At 41.5% G+C, this 6826-nt stretch overlaps 1 long non-coding RNA gene across 1 annotated transcript in view; it reads right to left on the bottom strand.

The window, feature by feature from the left end:
• The window catches only part of LOC107837177 (uncharacterized), a 21111-nt gene extending 15061 nt beyond the window's left edge, over nucleotides 1–6050 (bottom strand). The window contains exon 1 of the long non-coding RNA XR_001663179.1: nucleotides 5701–6050. This is a non-coding gene — a long non-coding RNA (uncharacterized LOC107837177). The remainder of the gene's footprint in view (nucleotides 1–5700) is intronic.
• Nucleotides 6051–6826: the final 776 nt, after the last annotated feature.

Below are 6826 nucleotides of genomic sequence, written 5' to 3'. Positions count from 1 at the left end.
ATAGAATATTTAGGAAATGCAAAATGCTTTTTATTTTTTTGGATCAATATTATTTAGAAATCCCATTTCTTAAGCAATCTGACCATGTATTAGTTTATCTTAAGTAAAATAAAAATAAAAATAAATTTACTTTCACGTTTTGTAATTGAAATAAAAATAAGTACTTCTAATTTGACTATTTTTTTCCCCACAAGGCAAAAAGGGTCAGACAGATCTGTTTTAGAGTTTACAGCTCAGTTAGTCAGTGATTTATAAACCAACAACATTATTTTAAAGTCTATTCTCTCAGTGGAAGGACTTTGGATCTGGGGTGATGTGCTCCATCTTCCTGGTTTTAGTCAGAACACCTGTGAAGTTGTGGCCACCACATCACACAGACAATGTGCAACAAGCAACAACAGCTGAGAGCTTGAAAAACAACTTGTGCTTTTTAGAAGCACTTCTGAAAAGCACCTAAAACGACTGCTGAGCTCCACAGTCAACACACCGGTTACAGTGGAGGCAATCAGGTTCCGGACCAGAGGACGCCCAGCCGCTCGTCAAACAGCCCTTCAGTGCTTAGTATTCCCTGTTGGTTTTGTTTGTGTCCAGTGTTCCCTAATAATAACAACAATAAAAATAAACAGCAGTATTTGCTGTTTTTTTTTTTTTTTCTGAAACAAGCTACTGCCTTAGGTAGGATGAATAATTGCAGAAGAGAAATTAGCAGGGCTGCTCGGCTATGAACGCGCCAGGCCGCCCACCTGCAGGCATCCTTTGAAGCATGAAGCGACTGAGTGAAGGATATCCTCTGCAACATTTGTTTTTATGTATTTTATTTTTAGAATAAATTCAGCCAAGGATGCATAATGCTGACGACACACGTCCATGCACCCAGTGTGACGCTGAGGCCGCCCATGTCATTATGTTCGTCACGTGGGTTTTAGTTTTGACGTTCTTCATGTTTTGAATTGGCAAGCTGCGTCTCTGATCAAAACCGTATTGACTTTCGTTCCACAATGTTCTGATATTTAGCGGCTGCTTGAAGGAGGCCAAGGCAGCTTGTTTGTTTAGTAAATACAAGAGGGTAAAAATAATCTGCTACGAACATGTTCTATGGTGAGGAAAAAATACACAAAAAGAAACCTGAAGAGAGGCTTTTTGAGCATTCTTGATACCAGTTTTTGGAAAAAATCTACTTTGCAGAGGGCTGAGGAACATTTGATTTTAATGGAGGTAAGAGAACTTCTTCAGAGAACCACATGAATGATGCAAACTCCAAACATGCAAACATGAAAAACAAATGCAGCAGAAAAGAAGGTGTAGTCCTAGAAGACAGAAGCAAAAAAAAAAAAAGCAAATAAAAAATACTGCAACCAAAGAAAGTAGGTAAAAATATTGACATGATTATGCAGATGCAAGATATTATAAAAGTTAACATCTTCAAATCTTTGAATGAAATGAAATGTGACCTTTTTCTTTCTTTCTCCAACTTCCTTCTGGACATTCCATTAAATCGTCTTTATTCAGGGTCTGGTCCAAAAGGCTTTAGTGGTTGACTCCCCCTAGTGGTCTGGAGCACTTCTGTTTTGTAGAGTTTTATACTTCCTGTTGTTGTTGCCTCTATGTCCTACAATGCAGTATTTTTTGTTGCATTTTTTTTGTTGCATTTTGTTTTTCTTTGTGTGTGTGTGTTTATGTGTTTTGGACTTTGCATCATTGATGTCTGTACTCTGCGTTTCACCATTTTCGTCTGTCGGCACACATACGTCTTAAGCCTCATTTGCACAGATTTGGTTTTCAGTGAAACCGGAAAATTTTTTTCTGGCGGCTTGTTTAGATTAGAGTCTCTGACGCCGACAATGTTTGAAACCGGGAGTCTAAACTTTTCCGGAACACACACAGAACACACACAGCAGGATGAGGTGATGGTCTCATGGTCAAAATGCATGTCCATTTGAACGATGACTTAAAATCGCAGCGCCATCAAGTATTCTGACATAAGAACTACAGCTGACTCAATGTGTCCAAACATAGACCTTTTCCCCAAATGATTTTCAGCGGTTTCCAGACAGTGTTCTGGATTAGTCAAAGCTTTTGGCTCATTGCAAAACCCACAGGTGGTGTTTACACAGCTTTCAGAAATTAAATAACCATATGTGTGTATTATTTTCTGCAATTACACAATTATTAAAAATAAATAAATAAAAGCTCAACAGAATAATAAAATTTTGAATTTCATACACTACATTTCACCAAGTTTGTAAGTTTTACAAAGCATGCTAAAAAAAACAAAACAAAAAAAAACAACAAGAACTTAAGTGTTTCTACTTAGTGAACATCCGGGTCAGCCAGTACTCATGTAGTTGTAGTCACCTTCCATCACAAAGACCCAAAACATTAAGTCAGAGATACAATGGCACAACTCATAATCATGTGTTAGAGTGGCCTAGTCAAAGTCAGGACCTACGTTTCCTTGAGAATCTGTGGCACGGCTTGAAAATGTATGATCACAGAAGCTCACCATCTAATCTGACGGATGTTAAGCTATTTTTCAAATGTGTTTTGGCAAACACTGTCAGCACATACCCTGCTGCTGCAGCAGAAGATCAGAAGTCGGCCTCTGAGGTACGGAGATCTGAGGAATCTCACAGAAGATATACTTTCAGCATCTTTTCTGCACAGCAGCGTTGAGACGTGTGAAACACCAACAGTCTTCCATGTAGGGACTTTGACCAAATGTTTCCTGTTTGTCCATCTCTAACATGGCGTTCAGTGGCAGAGCCAGGGCCACTGTTGAGCACAGTCAGGTGGATCTTCACATTACCATGATAGAGTGGGCCTGGGGCTGTGAGATGATTCACACACATGATAATAAGCTGCTTATATAAACACTATTGTCATGCTTCAGCTGCAGCAAACGAAAGGTAAAACCAGATCTAAATGACAGCGAGAAACGTTTTCGTCAATCGAGTCCTATTATGTCCTGCTCTGCTGCATTTCACACACTTCCTGTGCTTTTGTTTTACAACCTGAGACTAGACCGACTTTAAAACGTCTAAAAAGTGACGCCTAAGCAAGTACAACAGCAAACAAATGTTTTTGTATTTATTTTAATATTTAAAAATGTAAAGATTACTAAAAAAAAGACCAGTTTATAACTTAATTACAGCTCCAAAAACTCAAAAATAATTCCACTTCTAAATATAGAGTCAACACAGCATGTGCCGCCCATTCAGCTTTCACACCCTTATTCAAGCTGCTTGTTGCTAAACTTGAAGGTGTGCATTTTAGCACCACACAGACGCTGGTAACACAAGGTAAAAATAGCAAGAGAATTAGCACTCAAAGTGTATGGTCGGCCTTACAAACATAATGTATCGTTTTATCGTAGACAGTGGTCAGCAAAGATGAGTTTGGAAAATCGCACTTGAAAAGTGAGTCAAACTGACTTAGCTTAAAATACAGAAACCAGCATCACTGCACAAGCTGATATCTATAGGGTGGTCATTATGTTTATTTAGTTTGTCATAAATGAAGGAAACGGGGATTCTTATTTCAGACTCATATTTTTTAACTATTTTATAGCTTTGATTTTATAGTGGTAATAAGCTTTTATTTTGGTAGTCTAATCAAAAATGCATGTAAATTTGCATATCAGTTAAATATTTAGCATACAGGTAATTATTTAGCTGGCTTTATATTTAATTTGGAGCTAAATATAAAGTTAGCTAACTCTTCAAGGCACACTGGCCTGCATGTTTTAGGCATTTCCTTGCTTCAGTCCAGCTGATTTCAATCGATGACTGATTAACAGGCGTTTCCTGAACTGCAATCAGTTGAGTCAGGCACATTAAATCAGGGAAACCTCTAAGACATGTAGGACAGTGTCCCTTGAGGACCATGGTTGGGAAACACTGAACTAATTATTTGGATATAAAGCTAGCTAACAAAATATTTAGTTTGAAGCTAAATATAAAACTAGCTAACTCAATATTCAGGTTGAAGCTAAATATTTAGCCTACTAACTAAATATGTGGCTTGGGGTTAAATATTTATTTGGTTAAAGAAATATCCAGCTTGCTAAATAACTTTCCGTTTTCTTTTTTTGTTTGTTTTGGGACATTTTAAAACTTTGTTCAAATTTTTGCATGACATTTGAATGGAAAACTAGCTTATTGCTACTCAATTTCAGACCTCCTCCACGTAAAAACACATTTTTGTTACATAATTCTGGGAGCAAGTAGTTAAACCTCTCAACCTCTTGACCTGACCTGACCTCTCTGGTGTGTTCAGTGTTCACATGACACTCATACGTTTGCTAATGATCTCTGACAAACCTCCGAGACCTTCAGTAAGCCAGCTGGATTTGTGCTTTGACTAAATTAAGTTAATGACTTCCTAAGACAATTGGTTGCACTGGATTCTATTCAGGACTACAAAAGGTAAGCTGAATATGAAACGTTTTATCAGTTTCCTGACACTTCACAACAATGCTCTACCTTATATTGGTGTAAAATTTACGACATAATGTCACAAAATGCGGGAAAAGGACTCGCCTAGCCCCAGGTTTAGCATCCTTTTATTGCCGTCTTTCCAGTCAACAACCCTCTCCCCTCAGCTCACTGAAATTTCTGCTACTACTTGCAGCAGTCCTGTACTACATTCGCTCTTGTTTCAGTGTTTGCTTTGGTAATCAAAACTGTAAGTTGTAGAGTAAATAACCGCCTTTGGCAGTCAGTGCCTCTGATGTTATTAACCCTGGCTCGAAGCTCTGAGTTGCACCTGAGTGATGTAACAGAAACGAGGCACCACTGGCGCTCTGTTTTATTCCTAACACATGTATTCCCTTCTACCTGCACATTTAGCGATGTATCGATGTAGTTGCTGTCTTCAACTAAATGTGGTTGGTAAAAACACAAATAACTGAAACTTCTTTGTTGGATAACAGTATGCAGCACCCTGACCAGAGGTGTCATTTCTCTCTCTCGCTCTCAGACTGTTTGTGATGGCACTTCAGCCAGGCAGCAGAGTAAACTGTGCATGATTCAACAGTGCATGACAGAAGCATGGAAAAGGGAAGCAGGGTTTTGTGCGTGCACACACACACTCTACACACACACACACACACACACACACACACACACACACACATTAGATACCCAATTACACCCACAGGCCCTCATGGGTAAACAGTGCTGTGTGTGCAAATGGATTTCTGTGAATCAGAGTGAGCTCCTGGTTGACCTGTTCAGGAGATTTGAGTGAAAATGAGAGAAACTGACATATCCTCCATGGAGAAGCAACAGTTTCTGTGCAGACGGATTCCTGAAAGCTGCCTCATCCGTCGTCTTATCAGTACCTGTTGCACTCACTGGCCATTATGTAAGGGCTGCCCTTACTGTGCACCAACAGTGACCTTGTTTTTAGCATTAAAGACAGACCCACCCCCCCTCATGCGTTTTGAAAAAGACCTGCTCCTACAAGACTCTAACCACAACAGGAAGGACCAAAGCAGAAGCTGAAGTAAAACAAAAATTAACATCGATGCAGTGATGAATTCCCCCTGCTAATGAGGAATCTAATTACAACGACCTCCGTCCCGTTGAGACGCAACACGCCGTGCCGTCTCTGCCAGGCGACCCTTCTTACCCCCTTCTTAGGCTTTTTTTTGGTCAGAACCGTGACCCGACGCGGCTGCGGCCGAAACTGGTTACTTACAGAAGAGCAGAGGTCATCTACAGCCAGCCAGAAGGATGGAGGGATGACTTGAAGGCTCCCCGGGGAGCAGTGGAGAACAGGTTTCCCCTCGTCTTCTGGGCTGTCACTCACAGCGGAGATAGATCCACGAGACGCAGTGATGGGCAGGTAGACGTAGGGAGGAGGGAAACAAACAACTCTGTCTGACAGTTCACCCTTTCCACCCTCCCTCTGTGTGTGCGTCCGCTTGTCCTCCTCTCAGAGCGCCGAATGTCGGCTCGCCGGCCAGATAACAGGAAAGACTAAATAAAGGCGCAGATTCACAGAGGAGGGAGCTCAGCGGAGCAGAAACTGCTCCTCTGGAGAGCTTTATAATCAGCCCATGGCTCCTCCTCCCCAGCCTCCCGACTCCGCCCCGCCCCCGTTGGTATGGTGACGGCCTATCAGCTTGCAGCAATTCTGCAAGCCACCCCTGCCCCCTCACCAGCCCCCAGTGTTGACAGGGCCGTCACATGAACAGGAGACGTCTATGAAAGCATGTGTGTATGTCTGAGGGTGAGACGGAGTGTTTGTTAAAGTCTTAATGCAGAGCCAGATGAGTGTCTGTCGGTGTGTACATCTCCGTCAGGTTTAGAATGGATGTAATGTGTGTGTGTGTGTGTGAGTGTGTGTGTGTGTGAAGCCTGTGGGTGCACATAGCTGCAGATATCTGTGGGTGTGGGGTGTGTGGGTGTTTGTGTGGGTGAGTGCATCAGCAGCACTTGTTGCCTCTCTAGGACCTTTTCTGGTATAATCATCCCCATCAATGACTGCTGAGCTTTTGGGGACAAAAGCCAGATGAATGTGATGGAGCTTCATGTTTAGGGCTGGATGTAGCATAGGAAGGTTCAGGCTGGGATGAGGTCTGGACTAGTAATGGTTAAGGTTAGCTGTGGTGAAAAAAATTCTCATAGAGCTCCTCCTGCTGGTCGACAGTTCGTCTCTTGAGATCAGTTGTCCCAGCTGGACTGTGGTGTTAATACAGCAGTTGCCAGTATTAATACTGTCAATAATACCTCCAGTCATTATTGACTTTAAATGTACTGGCACATTTAAAGGAGCCAGTACATTTCTGGTTAGAGATCTTCTTTAGACCCTAATGGCAGGC

Source organism: Poecilia formosa, unplaced genomic scaffold (genome assembly GCF_000485575.1).
Source record: "Poecilia formosa unplaced genomic scaffold, Poecilia_formosa-5.1.2 Scaffold121, whole genome shotgun sequence".
Classification (NCBI taxonomy): Eukaryota; Metazoa; Chordata; class Actinopteri; order Cyprinodontiformes; family Poeciliidae; genus Poecilia; species Poecilia formosa.
The sequence above is the reverse complement of the archived record's forward strand: the minus strand, read 5'-3'. Positions and strand labels throughout refer to the sequence as shown.